General features: G+C 49.3%; 1 protein-coding gene across 1 annotated transcript in view; it reads right to left on the reverse strand.

The window, feature by feature from the left end:
- LOC147727573 (ovochymase-2-like) overlaps positions 1-25533 on the reverse strand; it is a 455363-nt gene that overhangs the window by 117316 nt on the left and 312514 nt on the right. The gene's annotated exons all lie outside the window — the stretch shown is intronic.

Genomic DNA, 25533 nt, shown 5'->3' on the forward strand with positions numbered 1-25533 from the left:
GAGAGCTTGCCCTCTTCGAGTCCCTGCTCCATCTGTCGAGGCCTGCTGCTCATCACACACGAGGCACCTCTGCTATGGTGGAGGAGCGTTATCCCTCCCTGCGGAAAGCCAGCAGAGACAAAGGACAACATTAAAATGCTAATAAAACATTTAAAATATTTTTTTATTTTGGAGCCCTACAGGCTGTGAGCTGAAGGAGGGGCGTGACCTCCCATCCTGATGCTGCGCCTGCAGCACTAGAGAGGAGGGGGAGTGGTGGGCACTGCCAAGTGCTCATGACAGTTTGACCGGCCCTCTGGGTCCGGCTAAACTGTCATGCGCACTAAGCCATTCTCCACCTATCTGTGTTGTACAGCTGGGTGAAGAAACCCACACAGGCTCCCAGTCTATGTCTAAGTGCCGAACCGAGGCACTCAGAACAATAGTTTTCCCAGCATGTGAGCAGTGCTGGGATTTGGGAGCTGGGAGTCTGCGTAGTGTGCAGCAGGCTCCTCACAAGGACGCGATGATCGGGAGTAAGGCGGCTGCCACCGGAGCAGGTAAGTTGTATTTTTTTTCTTTATGTTTATTCATTTTTTTGTTTGTGTTCTCCCTGTCCACGCGCTACCACTTCGCAATACGAGTGGCTGTTACTGCCTGCTGCTTGCCACACATGAGGCCTGCTGCTTGTAACACTCGATGCCACATGAGGCCTGCAGCTTGTCACGCATGAGGCCTGGTGCTCATCACACGAGTCCTGCTGCTTGTCACGCATGAGGCCTGCTGCTCGTCACACGAGGCCTGCTGCTCGTCACACATGAGATTCAGCATCCTACCGGAATCCGTGGGAACTTTCCCAAATGGTTGTTGCTGGAATGTTCCCAGAGAAACCAGCTACAGTAATGGAATCATACTACAATTCACATGCTGCCTCAAATATGATTCATATAGCTACTAGTAGTCATTGGTTGGAAACCGGGAACGTAACAGAAGCTAATTTCATTTTATTTCAACCGCACCACTTTTTCACAGAGTTGACGTCAAAAGGTCTTCACCTACCCTCAGAATATCTGTGCGTCTTTTGGCTCTTGACCTCACAAACTAATTTTGTCATATGTGGTTGTGTGACACTATTGTAGAGGCCCCAGAACCTTGGGCAACCCATGCGCATATGCGTGCTGCGCACAGCAGTAAATGCACTGGGACACAGGTGCACTTGTTGGGTCTGGATTGGCCTTGTGCGGCCACACCCCTCTTTTATTTATTACGCTGCGCACTCGTTGAGTCTGGACTGGACTGGTGCAGCCATGCCCCAATTTTCTTTATTACGCTGTGCTGCACCCGGCGCAATGCGCGTGTGTTACATTTCCGGCATCTGCCGGTTCATACGCTGCACCGTCAACTTTATTACATCCCATCTCAAATCAGTCCCTTCTCCTTCCTTCCCAGGGAGGGGTCCCGGCCTTTACTCAGCATGCAAAGTCCTTCAGGTGGGAACTCGGGCCAGATTCCTTCTCAGTTCATACCTGGGATGACAACCCCGATCCGGGGGTGAACCCTCGGGTGTCATGTGTGTGTCCGTTTGTTCCCCTTAGTGAAGCGACATCGTTTCAGCTTCTCTCGGCCCTCCTGGGCAGATTCCCTGTGGCGTGCTCATGATGTTTCTCTCAGAGCGTTATTTGCCCACGTCCTGGCCACAGGCTCCCGACTCTGCTCCGTGGCGGAGTGAGCCTCCACTACCCCCTTAAACCATGAGATGTTTCTGGTCACCTCCTCCCCATTCTTTTCCATAGTGACCATGGTTCCTTTGACAACGCTTGTGGTCCAGTAGCTTGGTTCACAGGGGATTCTGAATTTTCCTCCCGGCAATCTGTCCCTTATTATCACTCAGTCCCCTGGTTGCAGGTGACGGACGGCCTTTGCTTTCCTCTTGTGGCTGGCGGCCAAGTTTTGCTTCTCCCTCCATTCGAGGTCTTCCCCCTCGTTGTAGGATGGCGGAGCCCATCCGGGGCAGACAAGGAGTGTGTCTCGAAGTGCTCCGTTGAACATTAGGGCCAACAGGGCCTGGTGTGTGGTGCTGTGTGGCGTGCTTGGATATTCCCCGAGGAACAGTTGGAGGTGGCGCTCCAGATCTGCGTTCTCAGCCTTGGCAATGCACAGAATTTTGTTGAGAGTCCTCATGAACCTTTCAATTTCCCCATTGGTCTGTGGCCATCAAGGAATAATACGATGGTGTCGGACTCCGTGGCACTGCAGGAAGTCTCTGAATTTTCCTCCTTGGATTGGGGGCCCGTTGTCGCTCTTGATCTCTTCTGTGCACCCAAACATCGCAAATATCTTCTAGAGTACCGGGGCAACCGGGTAGAACGTTGTGGAGCTGACGACTTCTACTACAGGGTATTTGGAGTAGCAGTCTACCATGACCAGGGTCATTCGGCCATCGGGTAAAATCCTGAAGTCGATGTTCACCTTCTCCCACGGGGACTTTCCATGCTCTTCCGTCTGAATGGGCGCCAGACGTTCTGGTGCCCCGGTTAGCAGGTATGAAGGGCAGCTCTTCACGATCTCCTCCACCCTGGCCTACAATCCTGGGAACCAGGCCTTTTCCCACATCCTGGATTTAATTTTTTCAATGCCTTGGTGTCCTCAGTGGGCCCACAGTGTCGCGTGGTGTTGGAGGGCTGTGGGGATGACTATGCGAGACTCTTGCAACAGGGTCCCATCTTGTGTCACACTCAGTTCACTTCGGATCTTCCACATTTTTGCGAGGCATTCGCTGTCATGTCCTGACCAGTCATTGGCCGTTTGTAGGGACTGGTGCCAGTTGCCTCCTTGAACAGCGCCACACACTTTGGTGATTACTGGGTCTGTTTCAGCAGCTGCTGTTATGATCTCCAGGGCTGGTGCATTTGGGCATGCGGCTATCGGAATTAGATTCAAATGGGCCTTGAGGGATCCGACTTCTGGCTCTTCTTTCTGGTGTTCCCTGGGAGTGGGGTGTCGAGAATGAATATCGGCGGGGTTCTTGGCACCTAGTCGGAACACAGCCTCCATCTCGTATTGTTGGTGTCCGATAGTCCATAGTTCAATTCTTGGGGGCAGGTGAGGCACCGACGCTTTGAAGAGATGTACCTGTGGCTGGTGCTCTGTGACGACCTTGAATGGCTGGCCGCAGATATACAAGGGGAAGAGCCTGCCTGCCCACCGAATGGCCACGACCTCCCACTCGATCTGCACCTAGCGCTTTTCAGTGGGCAAGAGAGACTTGCTGGTGTAGGCCTATGCGGCCTATCTCCTGGGTTCCTGTTCTTGGCCGAGCACCGCCCCGGGACCCACCGGGCTGGCGTCGACGAGTAGCTCTGTGTAATTGGCAGTGTAGAAATACACCAGCGTGGTGTGGTCGAGGAAAGCATTCTTGATTACTTGGAATGCTGCTTCTTCTTGCGGTCCCCACTTCCACTTGGCATCAGAGCGAGTGAAGTTCTGGAGGGGTTCTGCAACAGTGGCCAGGTCAGTGATGAAGCGGCTACAGTACGTAGCCATACAGAGGAAGCCCTGTACTTCTGACACTGTCATGGGGGCCGGTACATTCTTGATGGCCTGGTACTTCTGTGGGTCCACTTGGATTAGCTCTTGGTTGAAGAGGTAACCGAAGAACTCTATCTTCTTTTGGAAGAATAGGCATTTTTCTCTGTGCAGGATGATGCCGTGCTCCTAGAGTCGCTTCAAAGTGGCCTTCAGATGTCGATAGTGCTCATCCGCGGTGGTGGAGTGGATGAGGAACTTGTCACTCATGTTCAATACCCCCGGCAGGCCCATTAGGATCTCTCGCACTGTGTCTTTGAACACCTCTGCTGTGGAGGATATCCCAAAATGAAATCGCTTGTATCGTCGTGACCCCAGGTGGGTGCTGAACGTGGTGCTTTATCTGCTTTCCTTGGCCAATACCAGCTGGTGGTACCCTGAGTTCAGGTCCAACATAGAGAACCACCGGGACACATTGACATTGGCTACAATGTCGTCTATCGTTGGAGTGATATGGCGTTCTTGCCGAATGGCCTTGTTGGGGATGTGCATGTCAATGCACAGCCCGATCTTCTCTGGCTGGCTTGGTTTCTCTGCTATGACCATAGGTGACACCCATGGGATGGGCCCGGAGACTTTTTCAATGACTCCCTGCTCTTCTAGTTTCTGTAGTTCCTGCTCCACCAGCGGCCTGAGTTGGAAAGGGATTTGCCTGTGGCATAGGGTCATCGGGGCGACCGTTGGGTCGATGTGGAGCTTGATTGGGGCTCTCTTGATGTGTCCGAGTCCCTTGAATAGGCTTGCAAACTGGCTCACCATTTCTTTGGTTTGGTTTTACCGCACACTTCGCGCGAACATCACTAGGCCCAGGTATTCAGGTGCATGGCTCTGGGTAGATTTTAGGCCTCTTGGTCGAAGACGTGGATATCAGTTGGGATCTTGTTGTCCTCTGACCTGATTGGCATGGTCATCTTTCCTCATAGTGGCAGGGGTGTGGTGCTTCTGTACATGAAAGTCTTGGTTTTGGACTATTTCGTGGATATCAGTTGGGATCTTGTTGTCCTCTGACCTGATTGGCATGGTCATCTTTCCTCATAGTGGCAGGGGTGTGGTGCTTCTGTACATGAAAGTCTTGGTTTTGGACTATTTCTTCTCGGGCCTGGACCACGGTCGATTATACTGCTGGACCCCCATGACGTTAACGGAGGCGCCGCTGTCGATGACTACCTTTACTTCTGACCCTGCTATCTTCACAGAGCACGTGGGCTGCGGTTTTCTCCGTCTCTTGAGTTCTTGTGTGAAAGATATTAGGTTAGTCTCCACCTCATCATCTTCTGATGAAGTGTATCCCACCGATAGGTGGCCTGTTCGTTCCCCTTCTTGCTGCGTGAGGGTGTAAGAGAGGCGCTCGACAGCTGACGCACCATTCTCCTTATCGATCTGCCCCCTTTGCTGTCCTTGCATTGGTTCTTCTTCTGGCATACGGATGCAAAATGTTTTGGGATCTCGCAGTGGGAACATGACCGTCTTTGGGCAAGGCACGCTTGTACGGGGTGCTCTTCATGTCCACAGTACCCGCACTGACCTTTCGGGGCTTGGGGTGGATGGTTTCACTGCCCGCTCCCTCTGTCACGTGTCCTCACGGCATTCGCCCTTTTCGCTTTGATAGTTATGCTCTTCTCTGTCGTCCGGGTCAAGGCTAAGTCCATCTCATCCGCCCTGGCTGTTGAGAGGTCATGTGTCCTGGCCAGGACTAGTATGTCATTGCGGGGTATATTTGGTTGCCTTAAGATCAGCCTGTTTAGGGTTTTGCTGCGTACCCCTTGGATTAGCTGGGCGCGGATCTCATCCGTGGCGCGATCATCTGTGGTGTAGGTACTCGCCAACTCCCTCAGCCTCGCGTAAAACATGTTGATCCATTCCCCCTCTCTTTGTCAGGCTTGACGCAGTTTGAACCTCTCGAAATCTGGGTTCAATTGCGGGTCGAAGTGCTCATTAAGCACCACCCCCGCCGCTGCATAGTTGGTTGGTGCCCCTGTATTTGGGAGGTGCTTGAACAGCAGGTACACTTCCTCTCCTGCACAGTGGAGTGATAGTGTGCATTTCACTGCTCCGTCTGTCTCCCTCGTGGCCACTAAATAGTTTTCTAGCCGCCCCAGCCATGTTTTCCGCCATGGGGACGCAGTGGTGGGGTCCGCCGCCTCACTGAATGGGGGTAACACCCCTGCAGGGGCATGTTATGTGATGGTGTGGGTAGGTGGCTGGTTGGAATCAGGTTTGTTTCCCATTGTCAGCTTGACTGTGTCTGCCTTGGCGTTGCAGGAGGACGGTGTGTGTCAGACGTCACCTCCCACCTCTCAGTTGCGTCGAGTCTGCTCCCTTGAGTCACCCTGGACTTGGCTATGCACTGGCAGTGGCGCCGTAGAGGCGTGTTCTCCTCCTGCCCCTGCCTGAGGGGTGTCTGCTTGGATTGTGCGTGGGGCCACGTCTTGTGCGCAGCTTGCCTCTGGGAGGTGTCTAGGCTTTATGTTTTGCTTGTTGTGCAGACCTGTGTGGTGGTTTCTCTCTGTTCCTGTTTGGAGCCTAGTTTGCGTGTTGGCCCCCTGGGATTGTCCAGGCCTGAACAGGTTCCCTTTCCTGCTATGGGGGGGCTTGAGCTCTTACTGACTGATATCCAATGTGTCTCCCACCTGCTGCTGTACCGCTTCTGTGGTGAGCAGTACGCAGGAGCCGGGAAGCGCGCGTGGCACAACCGCCCCTTCTCGCTGAGCCGAGGATCAGCTGGTGGGCTGAGCTCATCGTTGTGGTCACGGCGAGCGCGCGGAGCGTGGGTGTCGGCTCCTATCCACATCGCCTGTGTAGAATGCTCAGAATCTTGGGCAAGCCTTGCGCATATGCGTGCTGCGCAAAGCAGTAAATGCACTTGGACACAGGTGCCCTTGTTGTGTCCGGACTGGACTCGTGCGTCTTTGTCCCCCTTTTATTTATCACGCTGTGCCGTTCCAGGAGCAACGTGTGTGTGTGACATTTCTGGCATCTGCCATGTCAAACACTACACCGTCAATTTATTACAACTATGTCAGAGTCATTAACATTGCATTGACTCACAAAAATATTAGATCTGCTACATTGCCAATTGCTGCATCATCACAGCATATATTTATTTATTATATAGTTATGCATGTTTCTTAATATATATAAATTATTCTTATCGCGATATCTTACCTACCTATACTGCCACCTTAAAAGTAAGAAAGACAGAAAGATGGCAGGAATGAAAGAAAGACAAAAGAAAGGAAAGAAGGAAAGAAAGAAAAGCAAACAATAATTAAAGAAGGCAAATAGAAGGAAGGAAAGTAGGAATAAAAGAAGACAAGAGAGAAAGAAAGAAGGAAGTAAAGACATAAAAAGTGTTGCAAGTGCTGCAATTTAAACAAAATAAAGGCTGGTTTTCTTCCTGGGCAAAGTTTACTAAATAGGCGATGGTGAAATTGAGTACAGAATAAATGTGTTCTGAAGAATTGTCTGCTTATGAATTCAAATGTTTAATATTGAAACGTTCGGTTAGTGTGCTGCATGCGAATGTATGACCTTACAACGCATACATTTAAAACGCATGCCTGTACAACGCAGTTTTACATCGCAACATCCGGTAGAGCGCATATATTTTTACATCGCATACCACTAGAACAATTTTTTTAACCCCTTCCGTGCGTCGCGATTTTTCCCGTGTGCGGCCGCCGGACGAACACGGGCGGGCCATGACGAACCCCAGCCATCATCAGCACACGAGCACCGTAGTGCATGACGGCTGGGGTTCGTCACCAGCATGGAAGGGGTTAAACTACACTTTCAACGCATTCCATTACATCGCATTATACCTTTACAACGCATACCATTACAATGCATACCATTACATTGCATTTAAGGTAAGTATTGGATAGTGTAGGGGTGAAAATTAGTATTCTAACTCCATGGTGTGCAACAGTAGGGTAGGTGTTGGATTGTATAGTGGGAATTTTTTTTTCATTCTAACTCCAGGGGGTGTAACAGTTGGGTAAGTGTAGGATAATGTAGGGGTACACATTACTATTCTAACTTTAGGGGTGCAACAGTAGGGTAAGTGTTGGATAGTTTTGGGGGACTATGCGTTGTAATGGTATGCGTTGTAATGACAAGCGATGTAATGCTTGCGTTGTAGTGACATGCATTGTAATGGATGCGTTGTAATGACATGAGTTGTAAAGGATGTTGCAATGTAATAACTGCGTTGTAAATGTAGTGCGATGTAATGTTTGCTTTGTAAAGGTTGTTTCCCGCTGCATGCATACCAAACAAGCACTGGCAAATCCAATAGGTCTCGGCAATGGCCGAGTGCCGAGCTCTTGGCGTTGTCATTGGAATAGGTCAGATAGGAGAGTGTGTTGGTCTAGGTATTACAGTTGTGGGGCTGTGGAAATCTTAAACGTAAAGCAAGAAAAGCTGAACAGAGATTCCAAGAGCAAAAACAATATACAATGTTTTACAATAATTGAAAATATGAAACTGCAGCATGTGAACACCCGGTAAATGTAGAACAAAGGTGATCACAAGGAGGTTTAAAACCCAATAAAAACCTGCACATCATTACTTCATAGAACGAAAGAGAAGACGGAAATGGAACGTGAGAACCAATAAATGCAAACAAAATTGATAAAGTCAATGAAATACAGAATAAAGAACAAGAGAAGTATCTGGAAACCCCATGATGCATGCCGAGAGGAACCAGCGAAGCGCACAACAGCGATAAACTCACCTGAGAAAACCCTGGCAAACAAAAAAGGGTGCAACAACGCTCATCCAAACAATGAAGATTATGTTGCTCCCTACTTCCTGGCTCTAGCACAGTATTAATACAGATGAAAGAGCACATATTTAATAGACAGAGAGGAGAGGGTGCAGGCTGGAGCAGGCTTTTCAGGCAAACGGCTCAACAGCAGAGCGTGGCAGTGCCCAACAGTCACAAGCCACACGGAAAAACTAGTCCAAAGGGCAGCCTGCACACCCGGGAAAGGCACCAGCTTAACATGCTTGTGGCATAATGGATGCTGTCCAAAGATTATACTAAATAATGATGGTGAATGTAGGCATGTATCGCTAGTTAGTGTACCAAGTGCAGGAGCACCGGGGCTCACCTTATTATCTCTGCCTTTTATTGCCAAACTGGTGGTGGTGGTGGGGTGGGGGGGCACTGTGACCAGCGGTAAGGTCATGGCCGTCATTGAGACGTAATGGAGTGATCACTTTACTATTACTGCCCACTTCTTCGGGGAGATGGTCACAAGAGAACCCCTCTCGTCACCCACTGGGATAGCCACTAATTGTTCAAGAATTGCCTCCAGGCACTGCCCAATCCTGCACCTGTTTATACCATGCTTCCAGCTGCAAGGGAAGTTGGCAGGTGTACTTCATCTGGGATAGGTCTGCATGCAAGCATTTCTGTAGGAGTGGTGCCCTGTCCAGTACGCTCTTCTACATCCCATAGTAGTGGCACATTGACCCTTGAAGGCTGCATGACATGATAGCGGCCTCAACCATCTCACTGTGCCCCGTCTGTAGTTTTCAGCCACACCTCTCACTCTACTAGCAGGGCTTTCTCAGTTTCCATTGGTTCTATCAAAAAGGAGAACACCATATACTGACTTTCAGCTGTTATCAAACATGTGACAGAAATTTGAGACCCAATTTGTGCATTATTTTATGCTTACCGACAACGGGGCACTTTCGTTATCATGGGAAAACATTCATCAACACTCGCGGAAAAGTGAAATTCGAGAACAGCTTGGTGGAGCCCGGAACGAGAAGACTGGGAAAACAGTACACAGACTGTGCGTTCTACGGTCTCTGGGAGTGGGTGGCTTCGTCAGTCTTTCCTAGCCATGTTGCACAGCAGCACTGCTGTGGTGAATGGTTGAAAGTAAAAAAAAAAACTTAAAAAAAACAAGCATTTGCAATGCAATAGGCCTTGCATTTGCGAGAGTTTAAGCTATTGTCATTGCAAATGCTTTTTATTTATCTGTTTTGATAACTAACACATAAATAAAAGGCATTGTCATTTACAATACCAATAGTTCAAACTCTTGTCAATGCGAGACCTATTGCATTTCAAAGAAGCGGCTGCTATTATCCCAGGCTGCTTGGAAAGTGAAAGCAGGTTGCAGGAAAGCATGTAATTGCTGCAGTAGGTGAAACTCATTAAAGAAAATAGTGCTTACAGACTAAATAAGACAAAGCGCGTAACAACCGAAGTAAAATGATCAGTTCTCATGGGAGGTTACACATGAAAACAAGGTGGTACTAAGGAGGGACTAACAAACATATTGACGAATCAGAATCCAGCATTTACGAAGAACAATGACACAAGCCAAGGACAAATGTGGGTGAAAGTGGGCAGAGCATGCCTCTCAGAGCAGCGCATGCGCTGCCCAGGCTCGACCTAAAAATGCTATGACCTGCAGTGGCGTAGGAGGGGGTGTGGTGGGTGCGGGCCACCTCGGGTGTCATCAATGAGGGGGGTGACAAAATGGCAAAAATATGTGTTTTAAACACATATTTGCCATTTTGTCAAGCCAGGGTGACAAGTGTGATCACTGAGGGGGTGACAAAATGTAAAAAATATGTGTTTAAAGCACATTTTTTACCATTTTGTCAAGCCGGGGTGACAAGAAATTTTCCGCACTGGGTACCACCTGACCTTGGTACGCCACTGATGACCTGGCCAGCATTGTCCGTGTCATATCGCTCTCTTTGAGGACATTGGGAAAAGCATGATGAAGTGGGAGTGAGAGAGGGACGTGGGATTGATCAGGGAAAATGGACAATGGGTAATGAAGGTGCATGAGGAAAATTGGCACACAAGGAAAAGTGGACCAAGAGGAGAGGGAATGGGCTGAAGCTGTGGACGAAGGCTGTAAAACATCATGGCAGAAGTAGGAAACAGGTAGAGAGCTTAAGAGGGCAGATACTAGGAAAAAGTTTGGGAGAGAGAAAATACTGGTGGCTGAGAAATGCCAAAGTGGGGGCAAAGGGATGGCTAAAAAGGAGAGTTAGATGGAAAAAGGGGGAGGGAAAAGGAAGAAAGCACAAAAACTGCTGTGCCACTTGACCAATAACGGCGGCGGAAAAAAATAGTCTGTTTTTTTCATAATCGAATAAAAAAACCTTGAAGTATGAGCTGCCCTTCTTTTTGTGAGCAACCAGTCATGCAACGTTATTCAGGTTTCCTTGGTTATAAAATGAAGACACGCAGGAAATGTTTCGGAGTGTATTTTTCAATTGAATCCCACCCCCTCCTACACAAACGACATGGCCTCATTCCACTGAATTTGATGAAAGTGGGACTGGGTTTGTTCAAGTTTAGGGAGGTTGTTTGTCTCACGTAGAGGGCGGGCACGGTGGCGTGGCAATTTTTGTTTTGGCATTGGTTCCCGGCTGGGTATTTACTGGTGGCCTCTGGTTGTAAGGTCTCGCCCATTCCCCTCCTACTACAGATGAAGAAAGAGGATGTGAAAAAATGGCAATGGCGGACTTTGAGCCTGCCAGGAAGCCATATTCAAGCAAAGACAGCCTACATTCAGGGGAAGGAATTTTTTTATAGTGACAGGAAAGAAAGTCAGTAAAAGAAAGAGTAACAGTTTCAAGACAGTGCTTTCTTTGGATCGAACATTCAAATGTTTAAACACATTTAATATGAACGATGCTTAGACTGACAATGCAGTTCTTACCAGTGTGGTTCACAAAACAATAGTTATGGTTAGCTGAATAGCTTCCCATTGGATTTTTTTTATCCCATGGCGAAACCACAACCCCATAGTGACTTGTTGCCCCCGCACTTCCTATGCGGAACAAGTGGAAAGCTGGACGGACTACCGGCCCATTTCTCTCCTTCCCTTCGCAGCCAAAGTCACAGAGAAATTCATCAACGCTTAGCTGACTACCTTCATTGAAGAGAATGCCATCCTCGACTCTTCCCAGTCCGGTTTTCGGAGAAACCACAGCACCGAATTGCCCTCCTCGCTGCCACAGATGACATCCGCATGCTACTCGACCAGGGCCACACCACGAACCTCATCCTGCCACAGCCTTCTGTAGGAAGGTAGATCCTGACTATGGTTGCCCCCAACTCTTTGCCCTGTGTTTTAGCTGGTTTTCGACATAGTTGGCCTGGGACCCTGCCAATCAGGACCCCAGGCCTACTGCTCTCTCTGTAAAATGGATTCCATGTACCTTAGGTACATATCCAATTGGTACTGGGCCACCTTATCAGTCCCTGTAACTCAGGGCATAGGTGTACCCAGGGCCTACCAGGGGCTGCAGCATGTATTATGCCACCCCTGGCTGGCCATCTAAATCTGACACAACTGGCTGCACGACAGCTGGGGCAAGGTGGTGTAATCACCCTTTGCTGTAGATATAGTATACCTATATCTAACCCTAAAATAGACACATGTATTCCTATCAGTCACTCCTATGGCAGGCCTTAACAATCCTGAAGGCAGAGTGCTTGGAATTATGTGAGATGGTGCTCTGGCATGAGCTGAGCCCGTCTGCAGCTTGCGGAACCAAGTCCTAATAGCTGTTCTATGATAACGCGTACCATATACTCTTAAGTGCATTATAATCCTCGCGGTTATTTGCTATCTTTGGTATAGCTTTATCAAAACATGTCGAGTAAGGTGTCATACGAATTGGAATACTAACCCCTCGCCAATTCTGGCGACGGGGTTAGCATTCCACCCTTCTAGAGGGACACGACATGTATGTAACTGTGAACCCCGGTTAAAGTTAACTCGAGCCTCAGCATCACAAAATGGATGCTGCCACCACAGACACAAGTCTGACCCCTTGCAGCTGGGAGTCCTTCCAGCGAGGGGAGCTTGGACAAAGGGTTTCCTGTCAGGGGCGGTGCTAGCACCATCCCAGACAGGGTTTTGTGTATCCTAGGTAGGCAGGGCTGAATAGGAAGGTGACTGCAAGTGGCACCCTGGTGCTCACTGTGCATCTGCCAGTTTGAACCAGTTCCAGGAGCACACCAGCCCCTGAGCTGGGGAAAGTACGGCATGGGAGAGGGGTGTAACCACCCCCATTCCTGGTCCCACCCATGGGCAGGACCTAGTCCCGTACCAGCCCCTTTCTTTAGAATAAAGGTGGGAGCGGGGACCCTTCCAAATTAGATCATTTTTGAATCCTGAAACTACTTTCTACGAAAGGAACTCAAGACTTCTTCTCAAGATTTCTCCCTTGTGACTAAGGAGTAGTCACCCTGCATCTGCGGGCACCAACTAAGAACACTGCGGTTTGCTGCACGTCCTTTCTCAGGAATCCGACCGACCAGCACAACGAGACCCAGCTTCCCTGGCACCTCTGACCTCTACCTACATCATCAGCCCAGCTGAGATCCGTGGGTGTGACGAGACCTCGAGGGACCGGCCATCTTCAGAACTGCACAACGCTTATCCAGCACGACCACCGAGGGATCCTCGAGTGAGTGCTTTGGGGTTTGAGAAGCCCTAACCCTGAGCAGCTCCAGCTCCGAAGTCCAGCCCCCCAGCATCCACGAGATCTGCGTGGGGCCCTTCTGCTCTTTGCTGCTCACCGTGTTGTCCGGCCACTTGCCTGCTGGCTTGTAGCCCTCTTGACGACGAACGACAATACTTTCTTTGCTGGTCTGGTTGCTCCAGACTGGCCCTTGCTCCCCTCCAACAGAGGAGCACCCCGGATCCTCCTGGTCTACTCTAGACGCCATTTTGAGTCCACCGCGTGGGCTTGCATTTGCCAAGAGTTGTTGCCCCAATCCTGGGTACAGCAACGTCGACAGCAGATACCATTGTGGGACAGCTCGCACCTCCATCCTGGTCGCCGACAACGCCTCCTGGTCCGAGAGACTGCAGAGCCCAGCGTCGCCCACTCACCTGGTCGAGGTGACTTCGTCCGGTGCCATCCTGGTGCCCATCTAATCACTGGCTAGTGATTCAGAACTTGGTCCCCTCTGCTTACAGGTATCCTCCATCATCGATCCAGGCTTGGATCACATCGAACTTCATCACTGGTCGCCTGCCAGCAACTTCTTCTTTCAGGCTCCATAGACTGCAACGAGGATTTCCGACGTCTTTTCAGCCCTATGCAGCCGCAGCCCCTGGGCTAGGTAACCTGAGCATTTCGGTGCTCCAGCATAGCTTAACTATCTAAGTGTCCAGATCCTTTTTCGTTTCAGCTCTACCTAGTCGGATTCGTCCGATAACACTAACTTTACGAAATCTAGCATCCATAGACTTTGTCCCGCATCCCGCGTGAGAGTGCACACTCTGCACCCGATCTCCCTAGGCCTCCTGCTCGTAATCTGAAGGTTCAGTAGTCCAGTCCTAGTGATCCTAAAGCCTTTGAGACTAGTTACTTACCTGCTAGTATTTCGCATTCCACTTTTGTAGTATATGGTTTTGCGTGCCCCTCGGGCATTTGCGTAAATTGTGCGACTTTCAGAAATTCTTTAAGAGCTTTGTATTGTGCTTAGCGCCCTGTCCTCATAAAGAGTCCAGGGCTGTTGTGTTCTAAATAAATATACTTTTATTTTCATAACAACTTGTGTGGTGTCCTTTCACTTGGTGTTCAAGGGGTATATGTGATGGTATAACAGCTGGCTTAACACGCCCTCTAGAGTTTAGCCTAAAGACTGCTCTTGTCCATGCTACTAGGATAGCTGGTCTAAAAAGGTTGACTTACAACCAATCATCAATAAGGGTCGTTTGGAATGATACACAGTGATCACTAGAATAGTGAGCACTACATATCAGGCCAACTTCTCACACCTTCTACACAGTCTAGAACCGCACCCTCGCAACCAGACTCCATGGCACTGGCATACTGGGGACTGCCCTCAACTGGAACCGCTCCTTCCTGTCAGGCAAAACCCAAAGGATCCGAACCCCACCCTTCCTCTCCAAATCCACAGAGATCAACTGCGGAGTGCCCCAAGTTTCCTTGCTCAGCCCCACACTGCTCAACATCTACATGGACCCCCCTCGCCGCCATCATCACACAGCATGGGCCCAGTATAGTATCCTACGCCAATGACACGCAGCTCATCCTCTCCCTCACGAACCCCGAAGCCACCAGACTCCCCTTCCAGGAAGGAATGAAAGACATTGCAGCCTGGATGAGCAACAACTGCCTTAAACTCAACTCAGATAAGACTGAGGTCTTCAACCTGGGACCGTCCCCCACAGCGTGGGACAACACCTGGTGGCCTTCTGTCCTCGAAGCCCCCCTAACCCGACGGACCACGCCCAGAACCTCTGCATCATCCTAGACTCCTCCCTCACCATGACTTGTCAGATCAAAGTCGTCCCCTCCTCCTGTTTCAACTCCCTCTGCATCCTTTGCAAGACTTTCAAATGGATCCCCCCTGAATCCAGAAAGAATGTCACCCACAACCTCATAGTCCAACAGACTAGACCACGGAAACGCCCTCTACACAGGAATTAACAAATCCCTGCTACACAAACTACAGACCATCCAGAATGCCACAGCCAGACTGGTCCTCGGCACAACACAACACGAAAACTCCACTGGCTCCGCGTCGAGAAGAAAGTAACATTCAAGATACTCACCCACGCCTTCAAATCCCTCCACAACATCGAACCCAAATACCTCAACATACAAATCTCCTTCCACGTACCCAAAAGAAACCTCAGCTCCGCCAACCTTGCCCTAGCAAACACCCTGCGCATCCGCAGAAACAGAACAAGAGGAAGAGCCTTCTCCCATGTTGCAGCCAAAGCCTGGAATGAACTCCAAGTCAACATCAGACGATCCCTACCCTGCACGCCTTCAGGAAGAACCTCAAGACTTGGCTCCTCGCCTGACTCAGAGCTGCACCACCCTCCCCCAACGCCTTGAGACCATCACGGGTGAGCAGCCCGCTTCACAAACCCCTGATTGATTGATTGACAGACTAAGAAAAAAACTATTAAATACAGGGACGCTCTTAAAGAAATAAAGAATAGTGCCGAAACAATGCCTTAGAATGCCTGCTGGAACAGGAAGGAGGCATGATGTATGCATGCCCTTGACAAATGGGGAGAATGAAAAATGGTGCAATGATAGTGCCAACAAATGGGAAGCCTATGGATGGGCTATGATGTAGATACAGTATGTCTTGGACCGAGAAGGCGCATCAGTGGCGTAGCTAGCCCTTTGGCTGCCCAAGGCACTGAAGAGCGGTGAGGGGGTGTGGGCGAGACTCCGCTGATTGCCGCTTAGCGACGGTCGCATTGAGAGGCGGGAGGACCTAAAAGACAGTAACTTAATAAAGAACAATTTCAAATGAAAGCAAACTGTTGTACTGTCAAATACCAGCGGTCATTTAAATAAAAATAGACCCTCCAAAAGGAATATACAATACTATTGGCAGAAGGCAGGACCTGATAAAACATGGAATGTGTTCTGTGCTCACATATGGTATAAAGTCCCCTGATTTCACCACACAAAGGCAACACTAAAAGTAATTATGAAGAAAAAACAAAAACACTGACACTGAAGTGAACTACCTTGTGTGTGAATGTGCTTATTGTGAGAGTGCAAACTGCAATCACTCAAAGTGAAGAAAACTAGTGGCTAAATTAGAGTGACCCATTGCCTCATACTCTAATATGCAGTGGGTTGAAGCAAACTGTGAATGGCACAACAACAGACCAATGGTTGAAGCTGAAAGCCCATTTAAGTAAGTATTTTATACTTATACATTTAGTAAAATCAAAGTGTACTGACTAACGCCAGACCTATGACACATTGCATTTGTGCTGCAGTGCACAACATACATCTAATCCATGGGATACTTCTGAGTTTGTCTATGCCTAGGTATTTGTACCAGAAAGATATACCTCCAGTACAAATCCTATGTTAAACAGTGCAAACTAAACTCTGAACCATTGTGAGAGGCTGTGCATCACTCAAGGTGGTCTTGTTTGAGTGGTTCAACTGGGGATGATGCCAGCAGCAGACCAATACTTGTTGATAAAGCTCTGCACTGTGTTTTCCTGATTGTGCAATGCATTGCGAAAGATTTGGATGCTGTGCTGTGTTTTCTGAAACAATGTTTCAGAAACATTAGTAAATCTGGGAATGTATCCTTGTTATATTTGCCACAGAAGAAAGATTGTGTCTATTCAAAGCTAACATGGAAGTACTTCATGGAAAACACATTGGTTGCATTTATGATTGGCACTTGAGACAATATGGCCTGGGTAACTGGAATTATGTGGCAGAGGACCACAAAATTATGTGGAAGGCTTGACTAAATTATGGAGATAGAAAAGGCAAATTATGCCTCATAATGCTGCAATTTGTATAGCATTACTTAATTATTGAGTGATTTACACACATGATAATACTGTTGGGGCAAAGCTATCACCTCATTAGTACCAGATTAACAACCAAAAAATCGAGCAACGAAAAGTGATCACGGAACCTTTGCCATGGGCCTTCACCGCACACACACACAATTTGTGATGTTTTAAGTAACTTCTGATCAGTTTGAGCTAAAGCAACGTTTCTTTAGTTAAAATCTGAAGATTATGCACCAGATGATGGACTACTTGACAAATGCAACAAATCCACAACTATGCATAAAAAGCTGCACCCCCAGACACACATATTTCCAGTGGTTCGACATATGCCAGATCAAGAAAGCTGTATTTCATTTTAAGTATAAGTGCTTTCTGTCCAAAAGAACTCAGCAGGATTGACTTTGGAGTCCGATTACAAGAATAAAACGGCACTGGCAAAGCCAATTTGACTGGTGTTGCTGATAACCATGTGACTTTGTCAATAACTGTTTGCTTTGTCATGCTTTTTGCAAAACTTTATTGTTGGTGAGGCTAAAAGGCCCTCACCATTCTAAAAAAAACCCACATTGGTTAAAAGCAAAAATATTTTTGGTCTCAAAACGTTTACTTTGACTTAGTAGTCCGTGGCACTGAAGAGAACTACCTTTTGTGTGGAGGTGGTCCGTGTGAAAGTGAAGAATGCCATCACTTACATTGAAGTCAGTCAATGGGTGTGGTGTGCTGACTCAGTGCTTTATGCTATATTATGTAGAGGGTGGAAAAATGTGAAAGACACAACAGGCCAGTGTATGAAGAGGGCAGACTAAAAGCCCTTATAAGTAAGTATAATACAAAAATTATACAACTAATTGTATTACAATCAAAAATTCTTGGCTGGTCCTTAGTCAGGGTCACTGTAATACTCGTACACATTGCATTAAGCAAGGCATGTTGCACTAAATGTTCCATGTGATAACATCATTTTGCAAAACATCTAGGCCCAGATTTAGTAAGCCTTTGCATTGTTATTACATTGTGCATGGCCTCTCTAGGCAGCACAAAGACTTTAGTAAGATTTACAAAGCTGTTAAAGGGGCTATTTGAGCCATCTTGCATGACTTTGTAAATAAATGTAGTGTAATGCAGCTGTGTGTGCTGCATTGCATTACATTTTGTTGTAGTAGGCATTTCATGGGTGGAGCATGGGCGTTTCCATGCATCCATCCATGGAATTATATGCTATCCAATATTTCCTAAAGACAATAAACCTGCTTCACAAGTTGGGGGGAGGGACGGGGGTGGGACCTGGGCGTGCTGGGGGGGTCACTGAGAGAGTAGATAGGACACGGTGGACTCTACCATGGGATCCGACTTAGGCTACAAATGTCTCACATGGAACGTAAGGGGGATACACTCGATGCATAGGCGACACAAGATCCACTCCTATCTAGTCAGGCGGGGCATTCACATCGCCTTCCTTCAGGAAACGCATCTGCTAGCTAAGGAAGGGAAGGCGCTGCAGCGACGTTGGAGGGGGCAGGTCTATCACACTGGCTACTCTGCTTATGCTAGGGGGGTGGCCATTTGGATACGGGCGGGGGTACCTTTCCAGTGCACACAGCAGGTAATTGACACGGAGGGGAGATACATAATGATACGAGGCAAGCTGGATGGGAGGGACCTTAATCTGGGTTGTTTGTACGCCCCGAATGTGGACCAGCCTGCATTTCTCTCTCTACTGTCCAACAAACTGGCCCCGTTCTTAGTGGAACCCTTGCTCCTGGGCGGCGACTTTAATAGTGTGACTGACACTGCCCTGGACAGATCGCACCCTCCCCTACCGAATGCACCAGCTGGCAAGCTTGCACTTGCGCGTTCCGCCTGGCAACGCCAGTGGGGACTGGTCAACTCCTGGAGGGCTAACCACCCGTCGGACAGGGACTACTCGTTCTTCTCCGCTCTCCATGAATTGCACGTCCGCATAGATGCCTTCCTGTGTTCCCAGGACATGCACGCAGAGGTGTGCCACAGTGAGTATCTCACGCGCTCGATCTCTGACCATAACCCGCTTCTCGTGCGGATGCGCTGGTCGCAATTCCGCCCGAGGATCCCAGCCTGGAAACTCCGCCCTGAGGCACTAGACAACCAGCTCTTCCGAACCACAATAGCCTCGGGCATCGAAGCGTACTTCCAGGTGGGCACGGCGGGCTCAGCTGCGACGGAATGGGACGCCTTCAAATCTGTGATGCGGGGCCAGTGCATTGCGACGTCATCGGGGGTGCGGAGAACGTTACTGGAGGAAATCGCGAAAGAGGACGAGACACTGCGGGGGCTGGAGAGGGCAAGGCCTGAACAGCCGGACACTCACAAGGCCCTGCTGGAGGCGCGAGAGGCGGTGGCGGCAACGGTGGAGCGCCTCCGGTGCTTTGACTACAAGGCCTACCTTACGCGAGCGCACTCGGAACGTGACAAGTCAGGAGCTCTTCTGGCCTGGCTGGCCAATCCGGCTCGCCGGAGCTCGGTCATCCTTGAGCTCAGGGACCACGCGGGGGCGGCGCGATTTGATCAACAGGGGATCAATGAGTTGTTCTATGACTACTACACGGAACTCTACCGCAGCAGGGTCCTCCCATCGCTGGAGGAATTCCAGGCCTTTATGGAGGATCTTGACCTGCCGGAACTGGGAGAGGAGGACGGGAAGCGGCTTGAGGACAAGATCGAGGAGAGAGAGGTGCGAGTCGCCATCAAGAGCATGGCGAGGAACAAGACGCCGGGCACCAACGGATTCCCAACGGAATTTTATCTCACCTATGCTGATCTCCTTGCGCCCCGGCTGACGTGGCTATACAACGAGTCGAAGCGGCTGGGTCGTCTTCCTGCGACCACGGGGGAGGCGCTGATCGTCCCCCTGCTGAAACCGGGCAAGCAACCGTGGGACAGAACAGCGTACCGCCCACTGTCCATGCTCAACCTGGACTACAAGATTTTAAGTAAGATCTTGGCGACGCGATTGCTCCCCCACATGCCCATGCTGGTTCACGCGGACCTGTCGGGCTTCATCCCGACCCGCAATACGGCGCTCAATGTGCGGCGACTCCTACATGTACTGGAGGCTGACACCTATGACGGCGACGAGGCAGTGGTGTTTGCTGTCGATATGGAGAAGGCCTTTGACAGCCTGGAATGGCCTTATCTCTTCCACGTTCTGCGCACGCTGGGCCTCGGCGAAAGCTTTGTAAATTGGACGATGCTGCTCTACCAGAACGCGACGGCGAGGGTCAGAACTGGGAGGGTTATCTCTGAGATGTGCATGGTGGGCAGGGGCACCCGCCAGGGATGTCCTCTCTCCCCCCTGCTGTTTGCCCTGGCTGTCGAACCCCTTGCGGTGCGAGCCCGGCTGGGCCGGGCGTATCAGGGCCTGGACGTCTATGGACAGGTACACCACATCGCATTGTACGCAGATGATCTGCTGATGTTCCTGGCGAACTCGGCAGACTCCCTGCGTGGAGCTAAGACCCTCCTACAATCGTTGAGCAGAGTATAGGGCCTCCGAGTGAACTGGGCGAAGTCCCACCTATTCCCAGCCCGCCCACGGAGAATATGCCCACAAACCACGGAGGGCGTGACGTGGGAGGAGAGGAGCCTGCGATACCTTGGCACCTCGATCTTCCATGACAGGGCGGATATCCTTGAGGGAAATATCGGGTCGGCAATCAGGCACACTAAAGGGAACTTTGACTTTTGGAGCACGCTCCCATTGTCACTCATGGGGAGAGTGGCGCTACTCAAGATGGGGACCTTGCCGCGGCTGCTTTACTTCTTCGGGACCCTCCCGATCTGGATCCCGGCGAGCTACTTTCGGCGGCTGCGATCGATGGTTATCGGCTTTCTGTGGGGGGCGGGCAGGCGCAGGGTGGCGCATGCCACACTTCTCCGCCCTCGGGCGGATGGAGGACTGGCAGTGCCGGACTATGAGCTCTACTACCTGGCGGCGCAACTGCAATGGCTAACGCAGTGGGTGGCAAGAGCCAGAAAAGGGGAGGACGGATAAGGAGAACCGGCGGGCCCGGTCCAGGTGTTGTCCCGAATTGTCCTGGGACTTCAGATGGGAGATTTCCACCTCACTCAGGAATTTGCGACGGCCCGAAAACGCTGGAACAGATATCGCCGAAGGAGCGGTATTACGGTTCCGTACGCACCTGAGATCCCACTTAAACTCTGCGGGGCACTTCCGCATGGGGGCTCGTGGCGCGGGCTAGATGGTTGGGACCAGCAGGGGCTGTCATCCATGGGCGACCTTTACGAAAACGGGGCGCTGTTGCCCTTCGACCTCCTGAAGGACCGCTTTGAGCTGGCGGGAGGGGACTTCCTCCTTCACGCGGCACTAACGGCGGCGATCCGCAAACACTGGAAGGCGGGCATGTTGGAGCCGCCGCTGTCTCTGGGCTGCCAGTACGTCGTGATGATGGCGGGGACGGTCAAGGCTGTCACGTGCCTATATCGACGCATGGTCTCGGAGTCCGTCGCCCCACTGCTGGCCTTGAAGGCGAAATGGGAGGCTGACTTGGCGACTGAGATCCCCGAGGAGGCATGGAATGGCATACTGGAAAGGGCCCGAAACGGGACGCGCAACGCGAGGTTGCAGCTGGTGCACTTTTATGTCCTACACAGGGCCTACCTGACCCCTGACAAACTACATAAATACTTCCCGGCCCACCCGGCGTCCTGCCCACGTTGCCCGGCGGATCTCGCCGATTTCCAACACATGTTCTGGTCCTGTCCTGAGCTGGGTTCCTTTTGGAGAGAGGTAGTGGAGGTTCTGAGGGAGGTAACGGAGAGGGACCTGCAACCCACCATGGCACACTGCATCCTGCACTGGTTCCCACACACATCAAAAAACAAGGTTACTAGCGAATTTCTGGACCTGGGGCTCCTCCTGGGGAAGCGGGCCATTACGTTCCAATGGAAGGTGACCAGGGGCCCCACGGTAGAGCGCTGGAAGGCTGAGCTGCATAAATGGGCCCGGTGTGAGGGAGAGCTTCGTCTGCAGGCCGCGCTCAGGGGAGGCAATGACGTGGCACTGGAGAGGGCCAGGGCGTGGGAGGGGCTGGTCCTCGACCTCACGCTCCTGGACATGGACGAGGAGGACTCCCCGGTGCATAGCCCGGCTCCGGCGGTGCGCCCGCCTGACGTGGGGATGACTTAGGCCCCCTCTGCTGCTCCCCTATTTGCATTCCATTGTGATGACTTACGGATGGTTGCTGATAAATCCTGGTGCTTTGCTTCGGATCTGGTTTAGCCGGGAGGGTTGAGGACTCGGTTCGGTGGTACTCTAGCACGCCTGGGGGGGTGGGGGGTCCGGGCGGGGGCGGGGGGGGGCGGTTCTGGTAGGTTCTGGGTGAGGGGAGGGTGGTAGGCGGGGATGGGAGAGTTGGGGGGGACGGGGGGATGGCTGTTCAGTAAGGGTAAAGAGTGACTCTTGGTTCAACTGGACTTGGGGCACGGAAGAGGGAGCGTGAGGACTGAAAAGCAGCACTGCCATTTCCCAACCGCCTGGTAGTTATGAACCAGCACAGTATTCTCCAGCGCAGCTTTTTCCCCATGGTATTGCCGCTCAACCTCCGGGGTGTGAGCTGAATGGCTGTGTGACACAGGTGTGGGGAAGTTGCGCATTAATTGAGCGCCAAGGGAAATGGCTCGAATATACTGTATGTATCAATGACCTTGCTGCAATAAAAAGATATTTACAACAAAAAAAAAAGACAATAAACCTGCTTAGGATTGCGGCAAAAACATGTGCCTACTGCAGAGATGAGTAACTTGGAGAGATATCTTAATTTCTCCTTATTACTTTTTCTTTCTATATGTGATGCATTTTGCAGCACACACAAAGGAAATGGTATCTACGGATTGTTGTTGTATAGAATGGTATTCCTTCCTGCACTAAAACAATGCTGCCCATAACGCAGACATCCTTGCATCATGGTGCAAGGGTGCCTGAATTGGTGCTAGGCAACCACAAGTGCGCCAGAGCTGGGAGAGCTAAAGAATACAATGGTAATTGAGAACAATTCACTGATAGATTTTCCAATCCTTCGTGATTCCTTTCAACTCTAGAATATACACTCCTCCCAATACCTCTTATTAAAAAAGGCCCTTACCTCAATGCTTTCTCAACACACTCCTTTGCCCACCTTTGGTTCGACCCTCTCTCTCTCACCAGACTTTTCTACTCCTCTGAAAGCTGCTGCTATATATAAGTTGCTTTCTTCTTTGCAGGTTGTTAAGGTCAAATCCAAACTAGAACTCATATGGGAACGAGATTTGGCCCAGGAGTTTTTCACCCCAACCTGGGATTCTATCTGGTTAAAAATTCATACAGTTTCCAGTTCTGCAAGCATTACACAGACTTTGTATTTCTTCTATAATAGACTCTTTTTCACTCCCTCTGATCTTTACAATTTAAAACTAATTGACTCCAAGACTTGTTGGTCATGCACACACGCTAAAAGTGACTTTTTTCATATGTTTTTTTATTGTCCCCTAGTTAAATCCCTTTGGTCTCATACATGGTCTAAGCTTAATGATATTTTAAATACAGATCTATCTTTTGACATTGTGCATACTTTCTTGGGTGGCTCCTCTCCTCTTTGGAATGTTTCTTGTAACGTCCGAAAGTTTATAGATTTGTTTAAAGCCATTTCCTTTCAGATCATCACAACCAACTGGAAGGATACTTCTAAAATTTCATATACTGCTTGGTGGAATTTATTATGTCATCATCACAGACTTGATCGTGCATATGCCACCACTCTACCCTTATTAATCAAAAAGGACTTGTGATGGTTACCACTTACTCATTTTGTTTCCAGACATGCAGTTTGATAATTTTATTATATTTCAAATGTTACACTTGATTGTTGATATGTTGCTTCTTTTCTTTTTCTTTTTCTCTTTCTCTTTCTATCCTTTTCTTCTCCTTCTTTCTCTTTTTCTTCTTCTTCTTTAAACGAAAATCCCCCCAAAATGCTCCATATAGTATGTATATAGTCTCTATTTTCTTGCCTCTCTCATACATTAGTTTTGCAAGTTATCATTAATTCCTTTGTTGTACTGATGTTTTACTCTGTATATTTTATTGAATAAAGCTTTCTAAACTAAAAAAAGAATACAATGGGCCTCATTTTTGAGCCCCCTGCAGCACTTTTGTGCCACAGGAATGTCACTTTTTTGATGTTCTGGTGGCGCGATGTGCCACGGCACATTTTCAAGGCCACATAAAGCCACTTATGTGGCTTTTTATGGCTTTGCAAATATTTGCTCCTTTTACGCAGAACACTGAGTGAAAGGGGCATTCCATGGGTGTTGCTGTGGGTGTTCCCACGCAACACCCATGGAATCTGAAGCATTCCCAGATTTATGAGGAATCATAAACTTGGGAATGCGTCAGAATCTAACCCCACCCTGGGGGTGGTGTTAGGGAGGCACAATATGGAGAAATGTTTTAATTTCTCCTTGTTTTTTCCTTAATCTAAGTGTGCTGCAGAATACAGAAAGAGGTGCAAAGGTGTCTGAGATTGCACATGGCAGCCCTTTGTGCGCCAGCGTTTGGGAAAAGAGCAGGAATGTACCCTATATTTTAGATACTGAGCATTCCTGCCCTTTCCTCTAGATGCAGGGCAGAGCAGCAAGATCCTTGTGGCACTGCCCTGCAACAAAACCTCTTAAATGAGTCCCTCTATCTTTTGTAAATATGATGTCGTTCAATTGTTTCCCATTCACGCAGCACAGCAACTTGCCTTGCTGTGTTCCATTTGTGTGAAATGTTAGTAAATATGCCCCCATTCACATTTCAAAAAAATATTTCACAATAACATTGCTTTTCTATGTAATGTATTATGTTGCGCAAAACATATTTCATGAATTTAGACCTTCCCTTACTCTCTTTTTTTTTTTTTTTTTTTTAATTTTTGAAACCTTTATTGTGCAACATAAGCATACAGGTACGGGCCCACAACCATTCTGGCCGGCCTCGAAATCAATTTGTAGCACAAAAAGCAAGTTTAAAACAGCCCAGCAGTCCCAGAGACGAAAAGCAGCAAGTGTTCGAAACATTACGTATGGGAAAAGTGACCGCTGAGTACAGGATAAATTAGGTTAACTTTTAGATAAGAAGGATCAGACGCAATTCAATCCACCGAAAGCACACACTGGGCAATGATCGCAGCAGAGTATCAACAAAACGAAGGGTAACAATCGGACGATCAGCATACAAAGATACGTATCAGGATAATAGTATATATTCACAGTACATACTGGTCATTACCCACCCCATAAACGTGGAACATCTTAACTAATGTTAGCGGTAAAACTAACAACAGAAACGATAAGCAGCGCTACACCTAGCCACCATACTGACCCAAGAAAGAAAGAAAAAGTGAGAAGAACCACGAAAGAGAGAGGAAAAATAAGGCCCATAGAAACTGAAACAAACAGAAAACCCCGCCCCCCAACCCCTCACCCTGCACGCATGCAGAGGCTACGGCCTGCCCCCCCCCCTAGCAGTGTGCCTGTCGCCCAAAAAACAGAGGCCCGAAATTTAGATAGAAGCAGAAAAGAAACGTGGTAAGAAGAAGAGAAAGAAAAGAAAATAGGCCACAGAAACAAT

This window comes from Lissotriton vulgaris, chromosome 3_1, assembly GCF_964263255.1.
Source record: "Lissotriton vulgaris chromosome 3_1, aLisVul1.2, whole genome shotgun sequence".
NCBI lineage: Eukaryota > Metazoa > Chordata > Amphibia > Caudata > Salamandridae > Lissotriton > Lissotriton vulgaris.